Raw genomic sequence first — 15,200 nt, 5'->3', positions numbered from 1 at the left:
ACTTTGCTAGAGTTTAAGGAACTCCAGTGGCAGCTTCTCCTTGGTGCAGAAAATGCACCAAGCTTAAATGATGGTCTGAATTATAAGTGTTCTTTGAGATGGCATGGTTGATTATTTGTTATTTTACTGCATATTTCTTGCCTTACTATGTAGTTCTGTTATTACTGTGGTGTACATTCTTTCTGTTGTACTTTACAGTTCCCCTATTATTGGGTTTTTGCTTTGGTCTTATCTGTTTACTTGGTTTACTTTGCCCCAGTGCACACTCATTTTTATTGCTTTATGTCTATGATTTCTACTTCTGATTGGATATGATTTCTATAGGATGTTTTATTACAGGCCTATAATTGGTATGTGCTGCTTTAGTTCCTGATGTTCTTGGTGTTTCATTGTTGCAGTCATCACACTTGGGTTATCCTGCCAGGGGTAGCCCTCATTCGGCCTGAATACCAGAGGCTTAGTATTTCTGTGTCTGTTGCTGTCAATCCAGGACTGACGCCAGGTCTTCAGTTGTATAAAATCAGGCAGCCGACACCAGTCTTTCTTGCTGAGGAGGCCGAAGCTCTGAGTTCACACTGAAATGGTTTTGTTAAGTCATCAGACTACTGATCTGAGAAAAACGTAAGGATGACAGACTGCACAGGTCCAAAACTGCCGACAATGCTTCTGTTAAGCTAGTCGTCAGTTCGCCGGTACTCAGTGAGGTGCTTTTGCAGCCCCTTATGCCCGCTTCTGTGGATTTGCAGGCTGCCTCCGAGACTCGTTTGGAGTCCAGATGTCTCTACCTTGGATGGGTCCAGAGCTGCTGAGCAGGCACCGGCTTCCGAGTAAGCTCTTCGCACTACCGATATTAGACACAGACCGATTACTTGTTTTGCGTCTTCAGTTCTTTCTAAAACAAGTTTCTAAGGCCCAGGGTATGAACTGCACCTAAAAAAACGAAGACCCAAGCTCAAGCACCTTTTCCATGCCTCTTATTAGGGGAAGCCAGCCTACCCCTTCTAAAAGAGAGACTTGACCCCAGCAGCTTTATCTGACCAGGAGTGTGAGACTGAGGTTTCTGAATATGAAGACATGCCCTCGTCTGCTTATGAGGATTCAGATGCAGAGGAATCCATTCCTTCTGCCTCTTTTCCAGAGGATTTTTGTTTAACCCTACATTGAGAGAACATTTCCATTGGGAATGCCAGGATTAGCCTCTGTCCAAAGGAGACACTGGGAATTTTTAGATTTACCACAGCACAGACCCTTGGCTATTCTTCCTTTCCTGGATGTTGTGGATGATTTCATGGAATCTTTCAACTCCTGACACCCTACCACCTACTCCCAGGAAACCTGACCAGTATTAGTCCCTGATTTGCACAAATTTATTTTCCAAAATCTTATTGCTGACCCAGAGGTCATCTCCCAAGGATCTAAAGGAATAAAAACAACCACAGCTAAGAATCCCACCCCTTCGGGCAGGGATTCCCAAGCTTTTAGACAGATTGGGTAAAAAAGTATACACCTCTGCAACTCTTGCCATTAGAGCATTAAATTGTCAGTTCCACATGCTGAAATACCAGCAACATACAATGGAACTTCTTAAACAAAAATTATCTACCTTTCCAGCTTGTGCAGAAAATGAACAATTACAGGAGCTTATGTATTCTGCAAACCAAGTTAATAAGCATACCTTGCATTGTGGGTTTGACACCCTAGAAGCATCCTGCAGGGCAGCAGTCACAGGTTCTGTACTTAGGTATGCTTGGCTTAATGAACAGACCTTTGCAGACCATGTCAAATCAAATGTATTGGATGCGCCATTGAACAAAGACAATTCTGCACCAAGGCAGAAGAGGTTTTAAAAAGGATGGAAGAAAAAGCTAAATCTATGCAGACATTTAGACTGTTTGCAAGTCCAGCCTCTGAGATTCAGTAGGCATTGCCCCTCCAAGCACTGGTCCTTTCCAGTCACTTCAAGGCCAACCCAGACTAGACCTTGGGGAAGCAACCCCCTCCAGACAGCAGTCCCAGGGAATGCAGAGATCTAAGCAATGGAGTATCTCCATTTCCAAAACAGGGAGTGCTAAGTCACCTCTCTAAGGCAAAAACTCACAATGACTTCAATTCCACCCCTTACCCCTGCCCACCTACTTGTGTCCCTAGAAAACTTGGCTCCCATGCATAAAACTGGGCCTCCATCACCGACAACCGATGGGTCCTGAACATAGTGTCCCAGAGGTATACATTTTATTTCCACACACTGCCAACCCAAAAGGGTTCCCACGTCTTTCTCCAAACCAATGGGCAGAGGCCCAAAACCAAGTTCATTCCCTGCTCTCCATGAGGGCAATACAGCCTGTTCCTGCAGACCAGATAAGCCAAGGTTTCTATTCCAGACTTTTCCTGGTACTCAGAAAAGAGGGCATCTGGTGCCCAATCCTAGATCTATAAATTCTAAACTCCTTCCTGGTAACAAAATTCAGAATGCTCACCCTCCAGCAGTTTCTTCCTATGCTATCCAAAGATGCTTGGTTAGTCACCCTAGACCTAAAAGAGGCCTATCTACACATCCCAGTCAGGGACTCTTGCAGGAAATATCTGTTTCAGGGCAGGCTCTATACACCGTAAGTTCTCTGCACTTCCCTTTGGCTTATCCACTGCTCCCAGAGTTTTCACAAAATGCCTGGCTCCAGCCATTGCTTTTAGCAAACAAAGAAATTTTCAAATTTACCCCTACTTCGACTGCCTGATTCAGGCAGACAGGAAAAGCTATTGAAGCACCTGACCTTTGTAACAGTCCTACTGACCTCACTGGGGTTCACTAGAAATGAAAATAAACCAAACTAGTCCCCAGTCAGAAAATTGCATTCCCGGAAGCAAGCCTGGGCACAGCATCCCAAATGGCATCCCTTACTCCAGCAAAACAAATCTGACCGGCTACTTCTCTCAACTAGCCACCAGAACCCAGTTATCTAAAAGGCAGATCCTGCAAGCTGTAGGGTTCATGACTTCTTGCATTCTACTAATTCCATATGCCAGACTGCATATGAGGAACTTCAGTGGTACTTCAAAAGCCTTTGGTGTCAACATTCTCAGGATCTGGAAACTCATACCTATGATACCTTGTCTAGGGAAAGATTTTCTTTGGTGGGCAGCAGCATGCAACCCCAACAAGGACCTTCCCTTTGCTCAACCCCCCGCCACCCAGACCCTAACCTTAGACGCATCAGATTATGCCTGGGGTGTGCACCTGGATGGCAGGTACATTCAGGGCCACTGGAGTCCAAATCAAATACATGTGCACATCAACCAAAAAGAGATGCTATTTTTCAGCACGCTGTGACAGCTTTCAGACACCTACTCTCTCCAGGGCCTGTACTAGTCAAAACAGACAATACCACAATGATGTGGTACGTGAACAAGCAGGGAGTAACTCAGTCTTATCCACACTGCAGTCTAGCATGACCCTTTGGCACACTGCTTCAGCTATGTAGATTAATCTGCTAGCACAATTCCTGCCAGGCAACCAAGACTCTGTGGCAGACAACTTGAGCAGAAATCTCCTAGACCCATAAGAGTGGCAATTAAACCACAGCACCTTCAGCTTCGTAACTCAGAAATGGGGTACCCTGAAGGTGGACCTATTTGCCTCCCACAACAACCACCAGCTCAGCAAATTCTGCACCAGGGAACCTCACAGTAAGGCCTGGTAAGTAGATACCCTATCCTTCCAATGGGTAGACCTCTTTATCTTTGCATTTCCCCCTCTACCTCTTATAAGGATACTACTCAGAATAAGGGAGGAAAAACTAAGAGCAATCCTTATTGCCCCAGACTGGCCATGCCAGCACTGGTACCCACTACTGCACAGTCTGTCACCATTGTCTCCATGGCACCTCCCTCAGATCCCAGCTCTCCCGACCCAGCAGAAGGAAGAATTCCTGCGTCCACAGTTGCAGACCCTGAACCTGGCAGCCTGGCTTATTCCTGGACTTCTCCAGTGGCCAGCCTAAGCAAGCAAGTCCTGGACGTTATACGTGAAGCCAGACGTCCCAGCACTAAATTCTATGCTGACAAGTGGAAAGGGTATTGCTCCTGGATCCAGGCTAAAGGAACTGAACTAGCACAGTCCTCCTTACCTCTCATCCTGGATTACCTAGCAGACCTACTTAACAGGGACCTTAACTTCTTTTCTATTAAAACTCATGCCTCTGCCATCTTGGCTCATTACAGCACAGAGCCATCTTTCTTATCTCACCCTCTAATCAAGCAGATGTTCATCGTGCATACAGCTGCAATCATAACAGATGGGTTCTCCTGCCGTCAGGCAGGTCCTCGGTCGGCCGAATTCCAAAGTCTAGGTCCGGCGTCGGTTGTCATCAGTGCGACAGGGGTATAAAGGAACCAGCCGACGCCATTTTCTTCAGTCTTTCTTGCCGCGTGGTGCCCGAAGCAGAAGCAGTTCGCAAGTGCCGGTCGGCCAGCTCCTGAAATTATGAAAATTTTGAAACTGAAGTCTTCTTGAAAGGTAAGTACCCCGTTGGGGAAACTTTTCTTGCCTCAGACCGATGTCAGACAAAGTTAACAATTGTATTTCTTGTGGGAAGCAAATACCGCATAAGGATTTCCATTCCCTCTGTATACCTTGTTTAGGCCCAGACCACGACGTATCGGTCTGTCGCTTTTGTGCTACATTCAACAAACGCACCATTAAGCCTCGGGCGGAGTTCGCCCACCATTATTTTGGAAAAACATTTAACTATATTATGTCGTCTGATACTCCCGACTCCAGTTTTGTCTAAAAAACGCCAAGATAAGGACAGACGCACGAGGTCCGCGGCCTCTACCGACACCATGCCAAAGCCAAATACACGTGGTCCGGTTCTCAGCGAGGCGCCTACGCAGCCCCTGACTACCGACGACACTTATTTGGCGGTGTCTCCTGTGCCCGAGGTCGCAGGCTGCTCTGCCCACACCCCAACTACAGATACCAAAGCCACTCTTGGCGTTGAACCTCAAAATGTGGACAGGTCTACCTCCACTCAAGGTGTCTTCAGACCTTCCTCTTCTTTCTCCATCAAGGCTTTCACTAAGTCTAAAGCAGCCATGCACTCTGAGACAAGCTACACAGGGCCCATCTCCAGGCCCCATGCCTAAAAAACAGATGCTTAAAATGGCTGAGGATTTAATTACTCTCATCAGGGGTTCTCAACCCCCACCGGACAAAAGGCCCAGAGTGGAGGAAGAAGCCCCCTCCTCTGATCAGGGCTCCGTTATTTTAGAGCACTCTGATCAGGAACATTCTTACTCCCGTTTTGAAGACTCTGATGCGGAGGAGTCCATTCCTTCTGTATCCCCCCCAGAGGATTACTCATTTGGGGAAACTTTGCATACCTTAAGGGAACACTCCACTGGGAAGGCCAAGATTATTCAGATTCCAAGAAAAGGCTTAGGGAATTTCTCTTGCTACCTCAGCACAGGCCTCTGGCTATACCTCCTGTCTTGGACATCCTAGATGATGTTTACTCGGAGGCCTGCCTTAACCCGGACTCTCTGCCTCCAGCCCCAGTTAAGCCTGACAGGTACTACAGGGTTCCTGACGCTCACCAATTTCTATACAAAAGCCATGCTGCTGACCTAGAAACCATCTCACAGGGCCCCAAGGGAGTTGAGGCCTCCACTGCTAAAAATCCATTACCTTCCAAGAGAGATTCCAGATCCTTAGAAAGGTGGTGAAAAAGGTGTATACCTCGGCTACTTTAACCATGAGGGCCTTAAACTGTCAGTTCCATATGCTAAAATACCAACAGTTTTTGTTATCAAAATTGAAAAGTAAAATGTCACAACCTGAACAACCAGACTTGAAGGAGTTGCAAGATTTGATGCATAGTGCAGAACAAGTGGGTAAGCATACCTTACAATGTGGTTTTGATGCTCTAGAGGCCTCATGTAGAGCTGCTGTTACAGGATCAGTCATACGTAGACATGCCTGGCTCAAGGAACAAACCTTGCCTGATCATGTCAAAGCTAAATTACTAGATGCCCCTCTTCAAAAGGATGTATTATTTGGTGCTAATGCTGAGGAGGTATTAAGGTAAATGGAGGAAAAGGCTAAATCAATGCAAACTGTGGGATTTTCTACAGGTACAACCCCCACGTTTCAGTAGAAATTGGCCTTGCAAAAATTGGTCCTTTCCAGCCACTGACAGACCCCAAAGAGGCAGATACAGGCGCCCGAGGGGCAGAGGACAATCCCAAGGATCGTTTAGAGGCAGACAATGGCAAGCTCCTACACAGAGGTGGTGAGGATAGCTCGCAATCATTCAGAAAGCAAACCCAATGACTTTCCCCTTTGCATGCCAAGCAAGACTCAAATGGCAGCCCCCTTAGGAGGAAAGCTGGCATTATTTTCAAAAAATTGGCATATTGTCACAAGACAAATGGATCCTGACCATTATAAACAGAGGCTACAGATTCCATTTTCACACCCTTCCAAAAATGAGGCATGCCAAACCTGCCACACAATCAAAGGGCAGAGGCACAAAGGCAAATTACAGATCTCATAGACATGAAAGCTATTCAAGAGGTACCTACGCACGAACAAGGTCAAGGTTTTTATTCCAGGCTATTTCTGGTTCCAAGGAAGGGAAAAGATTGGAGACATGTTTTGGACCTATCCATCCTAAACACATTTCTACTCGTACCAAACTTCAAGATGCTCACTCTAAAGCAACTTCTTCCCATGCTGGGCAAGGAGTCTTGGCTGGTAACATTGGACCTCAAGGAGGCATACCTGCATGTCCCAATCAGACAAAATTGCAGAAGGTACCTCAGATTTCTTGCAGGTTCAACCCATTATCAATTCTCTGCATTGCCCTTTGGCTTGTCTACTGCGCCCAGAGTATTCACAAAATGCCTGGCATCAGTAATTGCCTACTGCAGACTTCAAGGGATACAAATATACCCCTATTTGGACTGCCTGATCCAAGCGGACAGCAAGCACATTCTTCTGAAACATCTGGCTTATGTAATAATGTTGTTGAACTCTCTGGGATACACAGTCAACAAAAAGAAATCAAGACTAATACTCTCTCGGAAGATAATTTTCCTGGGTGCCAACTTGGACACAAACACCCAGATGGCCTACCTCACGCCAGAGAAGCAGGGGTAACTAACTCAATACTTCAGAGCACTAGCAAATTGCACCAGGCTGACTGCAAGGAAAATCCTGCAGGCTCTGGGATTCATGGCATCTTGCATCTTACTAATCCCATGTGCAAAGCTGCATATGAGGAAACTTCAGTGGTACCTGAAAAACATATGGTCTCAACACAGCCACAGTTTGGAAACAATAATACCACTAATTCCATGTCTGCAAAAGGAATTTCTGTGGTGGGCTCAAGCATGCCAAACACAGGTCTTCCATTCAGCAAGCCTCAAGCAAATCAAGTCATCACAACAGACGCCTCTGACTACGCCTGGGGGGCGCACATGACAGATCGGTGCATTCAGGGCAAATGGTCCCAAAAAGAAAAGCACCTTCACATCAATCAAAAGGAAATGCTAGCAGTAATAAATGCTATTATAGCTTTCAAGGACCTTCTACAACCAGGTCAACTATTGATAAGAACGGACAACACCACAGTTGTGGTACATAAACAGGGAGGAACACATTCATACCTCCTATGCAGACTGGCCATGTCACTTTGGAATATGGCCATGGACTTGCAAATCGAACTACAAGCACAGTACTTGCCAGGCAAGGAAAACACGCTGGCAGACAACCTAAGCAGGAATATGACAGATCCACACGAATGGAAATTGCATCCAAAAGTTTTTACAGAAATAATCCAAGCATGGGGAAGGCCAGACATAGATCTCTTAGCCTCCCACAAAAATCACCAATTGACAAAACTCTGCTCAAGGATTTTCCATCCAAAGGCCTCGAGAGTGGACGCGCTCTCTTTCAGTTGGACATCAATGACAGTTTATGCCTTCCCACCTCTTCTTCTACTGCCCAAAGTTCTATTGAAAACCAGAGCAGACAGACCAAAGATGATTCTCATTGCTCCGGACTGGCCAAGACAACACTGGTACCCACTCCTGAGGAGCCTGACTCATTCCCCAGCATGGACCCTGCCTCTAATGCCTCTTCTGACTCAGCACAGCTTCAAAACTCTTCACAGCCAGCTAAAAACACTCAATCTAGCCGCATGGAAGATTCCTTAGCATCACAACAGACCCTATTCTCCAAGGAGGTGCAGGATGTCATTTTGGAGGCCAGAAGGCCGTCAACTAGAAAAGCTTACTCTGCAAAATGGAAACTGTTTTGTCTGGAATGAGAAAAAGGGCCAGGAATTTACCTCAAATACTACAGTAGTTAGCTGAGCTGCTAAGCAGTGGACTTTCATTCTCCTCCATCAAAATCCATGCCTCAGCCATTTCTGCAGAATACAACACTGATCCACCCTTATTCTCTCACCCTCTCTTAAGACAGTTCCTCAGAGGGGCTAAGAATCTAAGAACCCCAAGGAAACGACCAATACCTGCTTGGGATCTCAATTTCATTCTGGAAAAACTGAACTGGTCTCCCTTTGAGCCAGCTGCCTCATCAGATTTGCAATATTTGTCCTGGAAAACAGCTTTCCTTCTGGCCATTGCCTCAACTCGTAGAGTTTCAGAACTACAAGCTCTCATGGCTGTGCAGCCATTTATCATCTTCCATCAGGACAGAGTTTCCTTACGAACCCAACCCGTCCTTTATGCCTAAAGTGGTATCCAGGGTAGCTTTGAATCAGGCCATACACCTACCTACCTTTTATCCTAATCCTCAAAACAAAGGTGAGAGATTACTACATTCCTTGGACATCCACAGACAACTACGTTATTATCTGGACAGAACAAAACCTTTCAGAAAATCAGAACAGCTCTTGGTGTCCTATGCTGTAGGAGTTAAAGGAAAGACCATTTCGAAACAGACAATCTCAAAATGGATAGCCCACTGCATACGCTTTTGCTGTTATTTTCATGGCAAAACTGTACCTACAGGCATCAGATCTCACTCCATAAGGGCCACAGCTACCTCTGCAGCTTTCCTCGGAGGAGTTCCTACCAAAGATATTTTGGAAGCAGCCACTTGGAGTTCTCTGCATACCTTCTCCAAGCACTACCACCTACCACTACACTCCAAAACTAGAGCAGGCTTTGCCACTGCTGTCTTGCAGGGCATCCTGGCTCCTCCTAGTTCCACGTAGTGCCTACCACCCCTTTCTTAGCTTTGGGATTCTACCCATCTGTTATGACTGCAGCTGTATGCACGATGAACATATTACAGTTTTGTACCTACCATAAATGTAGATGTTAGAGTGCTAATACAGCTGCAGTCCAGGTTTCCCTCACTCCTTCCCCTCTTGGGGGCAGGCCTATAGGCTAACACATCCTCATACAACCTGATTGGGGTATTCATTTATGGTGTATTTGCTTGCAACTACTGTATTTTGATTATATTGCACTGCTTTTACACAAATTTATGTATTGCCTTCCTTCTGGGGGCACCTGACATCTGGGGCAAGAAAAACTGAAGAAAATGGCGTTGGCTGGTTCCTTTATACCCTTGTCGCACTGACGTCAGGGAAGAAGTGACGACAACCGACGCCGGACCTAGACTTTGGAATTCGGCCGACCGAGGACCCGCCTGTTGGCAGGAGAACCCATCTGTTATGACTGCAGCTGTATTAGCACTCTAACATCTACATTTATGGTAGGTACAAAACTGTACTTTCCTAAGAGGGGCTAACAACTTGAGGCCTACCCATAAGAGCCCCTACCCCAGCTTGGGACCTTAATTTCGTGTTGGAAAAGCTCACGCTACCCCCCTTTGAGCCTGTAGCTTCAGCAGAGTTAAAATTCCTCTCTGAAAATAGCCTTGCTTTTGGCCATCACTTCAGCTGGAAGAGTGTCTGAGCCACAAGCGCTCATGGCTGTGGAACCCTTCATCATTTTTCATGCTGACAGGGTCTGTTTCAGGACTAACCTAACTTTCATGCTTAAAGTGGTGTCCAGTATGGCTGTCAACCAATCTATTCATTTGCCCACATTTTTCCCTAAGCCTCAAAATAAGGGGGAAAGGATCCTGCACTCTAGATGTGAACAGACAGCTCAGATTCTACCTGGATAGGACTAAGGCCTTTAAGAAAACTGACCAGTTATTTGTCAGCTTTGCAGCAGGGTCGGAGGGCTAGGCCATATCCAAACAAACCATTTCCAAATGGATAGCACACTATCCATTTTTGTTAAAAATACCACGGGACACATTACACTAGGGCAACTTCCACCTCTACAACTTTTCTCAGAGGGGCCCCATCAGGGACATCCTGGAGGCTACAACATGGAATTCTGTTCATACCTTCACCAAGCCTTACCACCTGCCTAACTTTTCCAAATCCAGGGCAGGCTTTGCAACCGCAGTCCTGCAGGGCATACTAGCCAGCCCCAACTCTTGTCTTCCTCCACCCTTTACTTCAGCTTTGGGAATCAGCCAGTGTGTGATGACTGCAACAGTGAAACACGAACATAGTACAGCTGTGTACACTTAACATAAATGTAGATGTTTGAGTGTATTCACTGTTGCAGTCCTGGTTTCCCACAAACCACCCCCCTTATCTCTCTTTCTCTTCCCCCCCCTCCCCTCACTCATTACAGTGCTTTTTGGTATTTACTTTCTACTGGTGGTGTTCTTCCACCATAACCTAGCTCCCTGTTTGGGGGCTCCTGACATTTTGGGCAAGAAAAAACTGATGTAATGGCTTCGGCTGCCTGATTTTATATCACTGACGACCTGACATCAGTCCTGGAGCGACAGCAACCAGCGCAGAAATACTAAGCCTCCAGTTATCCTTGGCAGGATAACCGAAGTGTGATGACTGCAACAGTGAATACCCTCTAACATCTACATTTTATGGTAAGTATACACAGCTGTACTTTGTTGCTCATTTAAGGTATTTATAGGATTTTCATTAGTATTATGGCTTGTGATCCAACGCTTTGGTGAATACCTGCTTTTTGTTTACTATTTCACTGCAAGTTGCCTTTTTGTTTTTAAAGCACATTTCTCTCAGATTTTGGGAAGCAGATACTTGCTTCCCTTTGTCGGGGACACAGAGTGTGTAACTTTCAGACAGGCGTGTCTTACTTGCTTACTATTTCTGTGTGTTACAGTTTATTTGGCTGTTTTTATTTGAGGTATTATTTCCTCGCAGCATTTTACTTTACTGATATGTTTGCTGCTACTTAAATTTGTATCTTGGATTTTCTGATTTATTTTATAATCTAGCATTTTTACTGGTCTATATCTTGGGTTTTAAATTATGATTTGTGTGTGTCACTTAGCATTTCCTTGCTACACTCCACACTTTTTAAGCCGTAAGGGTTTGTAGATCAGAGTGTAAAGTGTGTGTGCTATGCCTTTTAGAAGCATGAGAGGCTGCGTGTGCAAGTATAAATTCCAGACGTGCAGTCCATAGTGCTATTTTGTAGAAGCAGCCAGTGAGTGAGCTTGTATGATTGCATTAAGTTTGTACACTAGTTACTTAGTCATAGTCAGTAAGCCTCTACAGTGATGTTTGTATAGAATAAAGCTACTTAAACAGAATCCACGAAGACTCGTTTGTGTACCAGCACAAAAGCAACATGGTGCAAGAACCAGAATGGAAAAAAAAGCATTCGGAGCCATTTGATGCAAACATGACAGCGAAAGTAAAACCAAGAGAAGTAGTACAAACACAACCAGAACGAATCGGAAGTTATGAAAAATAATACAAATTACTTACTCAGTGCAAAGAGGCAAGAAGGAGCATTGCAATGGCACAAACCATGTTCAGGCAAGCTGAAAGTAAAAAACATTTAAAGTATTTGACAAGGCGATTGACTTTAAAGCACAGAATGAGCATGTTTAAGACAAATCAAGCATGTTTAAGGCAGAATTAGGCATGTTCAGAGTAGAACAAGCACAAAAAAAGCACATTGGGCATAAAAAGGTGTACAGAAGCAAAAAGAATAAAATAAAGGGATAAAAGAGCACAGTAAGCAAAAATAAATCAAGGCGACTGCTTGTGTTTGGGCAAAGTGCTGTATTTGGGCATAATTACGACTTTGTATTGCATCAAGGGTGTAATTTAAAGTTATTTGAGTATTTCTTTGTGTGTAAAACTGCTTACTTAGTGTATGCTTATTACTGTGCAAGTATTTCAGAGTTCACTATGTGCAAAGTGCTGCAACTATCACGTGTAAACCAGTCAAAGCAAGGGTGGTGAAGAAAAGTTCTTGTACGGAGTGTGTCTGTTTGCAGAGTACCACCATTACAGAGTGCTTCTTGTACTGTAAAGAATTGCCTAGCAAGATTCCACCATTTTGGGGACATATACAGTGTACTACATGTAGTCATTTGCAAAGTGCAGATATTTCAAAAGATACCGAATTTGAGCAACAGAAGTTGATTTATTCGCATTGTACAGATGTTCTTCGTGTTTCACTGTTCCAGTTATCACATTTGGGTTATCTGCTTGCTGTAGCCCTTAGTCGGCCTGATTGTCAAAGTCTTGGGTCCCTGCGTCTGTTGCGGTGTCATCTTCCATGACAGGTAGTCAGGGGTATAAAGCATGCAGCCGACGCCATTGCATCAGTCTTTCTTACAGTGTGGTGCCCGAAGCAGAAGCAGTTCGCAAGTGCCAGTCGGCCAACTCCTGAATTTCATTTTTTGAGTTTCAGAACCAGTCTTCAACTAAAGCTAAGTACCCCATTGGGGAAACTTTTTCTTGCTCTAAACAGATGTCCGTAAAAGTCAGTAATTGTATTACTTGTGGAAAGCAAATGCTTAATAAAGATTTTCATTCGTACTGTATTCCTTGCCTAGGCCCTGACCATGACTCTTTACCTCCTGCTCCCAGAAAACCTGATAGATATTACAGGGTTTCTGACTCTCTCAAGTTCCTTTTTAAATAACTTATTGCGCATCCTGAGACCATTTCACAGGGACCCAAGGGCATTAAGGGTGCTACTGCCAAAAATCCTACTCCCTCTGATAGAGACTCCAGGGCGCTGGATAGATGGGGTAAGAGGGTATTCACTTCTGCAACCTTGGCCATTAGGGCCTTAAATTGCCAGTTTCATATGTTAAAGTATCAGCAGCATATTATTGGATTGCTTAAACAGAAAATGATATTTATTCCTGATTGTGCTGAAAACAAGGATTTACAGGATTTAATGCATTCTGCTGAACGGGTTGGAAAACACTTTGCAATGTGGTTTTGATTCTCTAGAGGCATCTTGCAGGGCTGCTGTCACTGGGTCTGTATTTAGAAGGCATGCTTGGTTTAAGGAGCAATCCTTGCCAGATCATGTTCAAGCTAAATTGCTGGATGCTCACTTAAGTCAAGACCACCTGTTTGACAACAAAGCAGAAGTAGTTTTTAAAAAGATGGAGGAAAAAGCGAAATCTATGCAAACTGTTAAAGATTTCCTACAAGTACACCCTCCAAGATTTAGTAGGCATTGGTCCGCTAAGAATTGATCCTTTCCTGCCTCCTCCAGACCTCAGTCCAAACCCAGACTTGAGTCCCAGGGTGTGCACAGGAATAAGCAGTGGGGATCTCTCACTTCCAAGGCAGGGAGTAGTAAGACTCCCCCGTATGGTAAACTGTCTCAATGACTTAGTTGAGAAGTGCTTGGAAGTTTTAAAATTGACTGCCCCTTTAAGGGGGAAAGATTGCTCTGCAGGCAAACAACTGGAAACTCCTTACCCCAGGACAAATGGGTTTTAAATACTGTTTCCCAAGTATACAGATTTCACTTCCACACGTTACCAACCCCAAACGGTTGACCAGATCTACCCCCAAATCAGTGGGCAGAGGCTCAAGCAAGTACTCTCTCAAGCATAAATTCTTTTCAAACTGTACCAGAAGAGGAAAAGGGAAGACTTTTCCTAGTACCCAGAAAAGACAACTCATGGCGTCCTATCCTGGACCTTTCTACCTTAAGCACGTTTTAGATGATTGCAAAATTAACGATGGTAACTCTGCACAAGTTACTTCCTATGCTAGGCAAGGATGCTTGGTTGGCAACACTGGATTTAAAGGAAGCCTACCTACACATCCCAGTCAGGGTATCTTGCAGAAGATATCTACGTTTCAAAGCAGGCTACATGCACTGTCAGTTCTCTGCACTCCCCTTTGGCTTATCTACTGCACCCAGGGTATTCACAAAGTGCCTAGCTCCAGTCATTCATTTTGCAGGCAAACAAATATTCAAATATACCCATACCTGGACGATTGTCTAATTCAGGCAGAAAGCCAGGACATACTTCTGAATCATCTGCATTTGTACGAAAGGTGTTAACTTGTCTGGGGTACACCATAAATGAAATTAAGTCATGTCTAGCACCCTGTCAACAAATTATATTCCTGGGAGCAAGCTTGAACACAATTTCCTAGATGGCTTTCCTCACACCAGAGAAAAAAATTCATTTGACAACTTAATTCAAACTAGTGGCCATAAAAATCATGCTGTGTCTGCAAGGCAAATACTGCAAGCCTTTGGGTTTATGGCCTCTTGCATTCTACTAATTACATATGCAAGACTGCATATGAGGAAACTACAATGGTATCTAATGCCTATGATGTCAACATTCTCAGGATCTAGAAGCAATAATTCCTATCGTACCTTGCCTACGGTTAGAATTCCTTTGGTGGGCAGAGGCTTGCCACCAAAACAAGGAGCTACCATTCGCTCAACCCTCTGCCGCCCAAACCCTAACAGACGCATCAGACTATGCATGGGGGGCTCACCTGGTAGGGAAGTGCATTCAGGGCAAATGGAACCCAAGTTAAATGCATCTGCATATCAATCAAAAAGAAACGTTGAATGCTCGACAGCCTTCAAGGATCACATTCTTCCAGGACATTTAATGATAAAGATGGACAACACCATTGTTATGTGGTACATAAACAAGCAAGAGGGTACCCATTCTTACCCCTTCTGCAGAGTAGCCATGACTCTGTGGAACATACCCTTGAGCTACCAAGTGCATCTACAGGCTCAATTTCTGCCAGAAAAACTAAATACACTGGCAGACGAACTAAGCAGAAATCTCATGGACCCACACGAGTGGAAACTGGAACTAAAAACATGTTGTTCAACAAATGGGGGAGCCCAGATAGAGA

At 44.7% G+C, this 15,200-nt stretch overlaps 1 protein-coding gene across 1 annotated transcript in view; it reads left to right on the top strand.

The window, feature by feature from the left end:
• VPS13C (vacuolar protein sorting 13 homolog C) overlaps positions 1-15,200 on the top strand; it is a 6,956,796-nt gene that overhangs the window by 188,357 nt on the left and 6,753,239 nt on the right. The window lies entirely within an intron of this gene.

The sequence above is a fragment of the Protopterus annectens genome, chromosome 7.part0 (assembly GCF_019279795.1).
Source record: "Protopterus annectens isolate FY-2018-M chromosome 7.part0, PAN1.0, whole genome shotgun sequence".
Taxonomy (NCBI): Eukaryota; Metazoa; Chordata; order Ceratodontiformes; family Protopteridae; genus Protopterus; species Protopterus annectens.
Note: the sequence above shows the minus strand (reverse complement) of the source record. Positions and strands in the feature narration are given on the sequence as shown.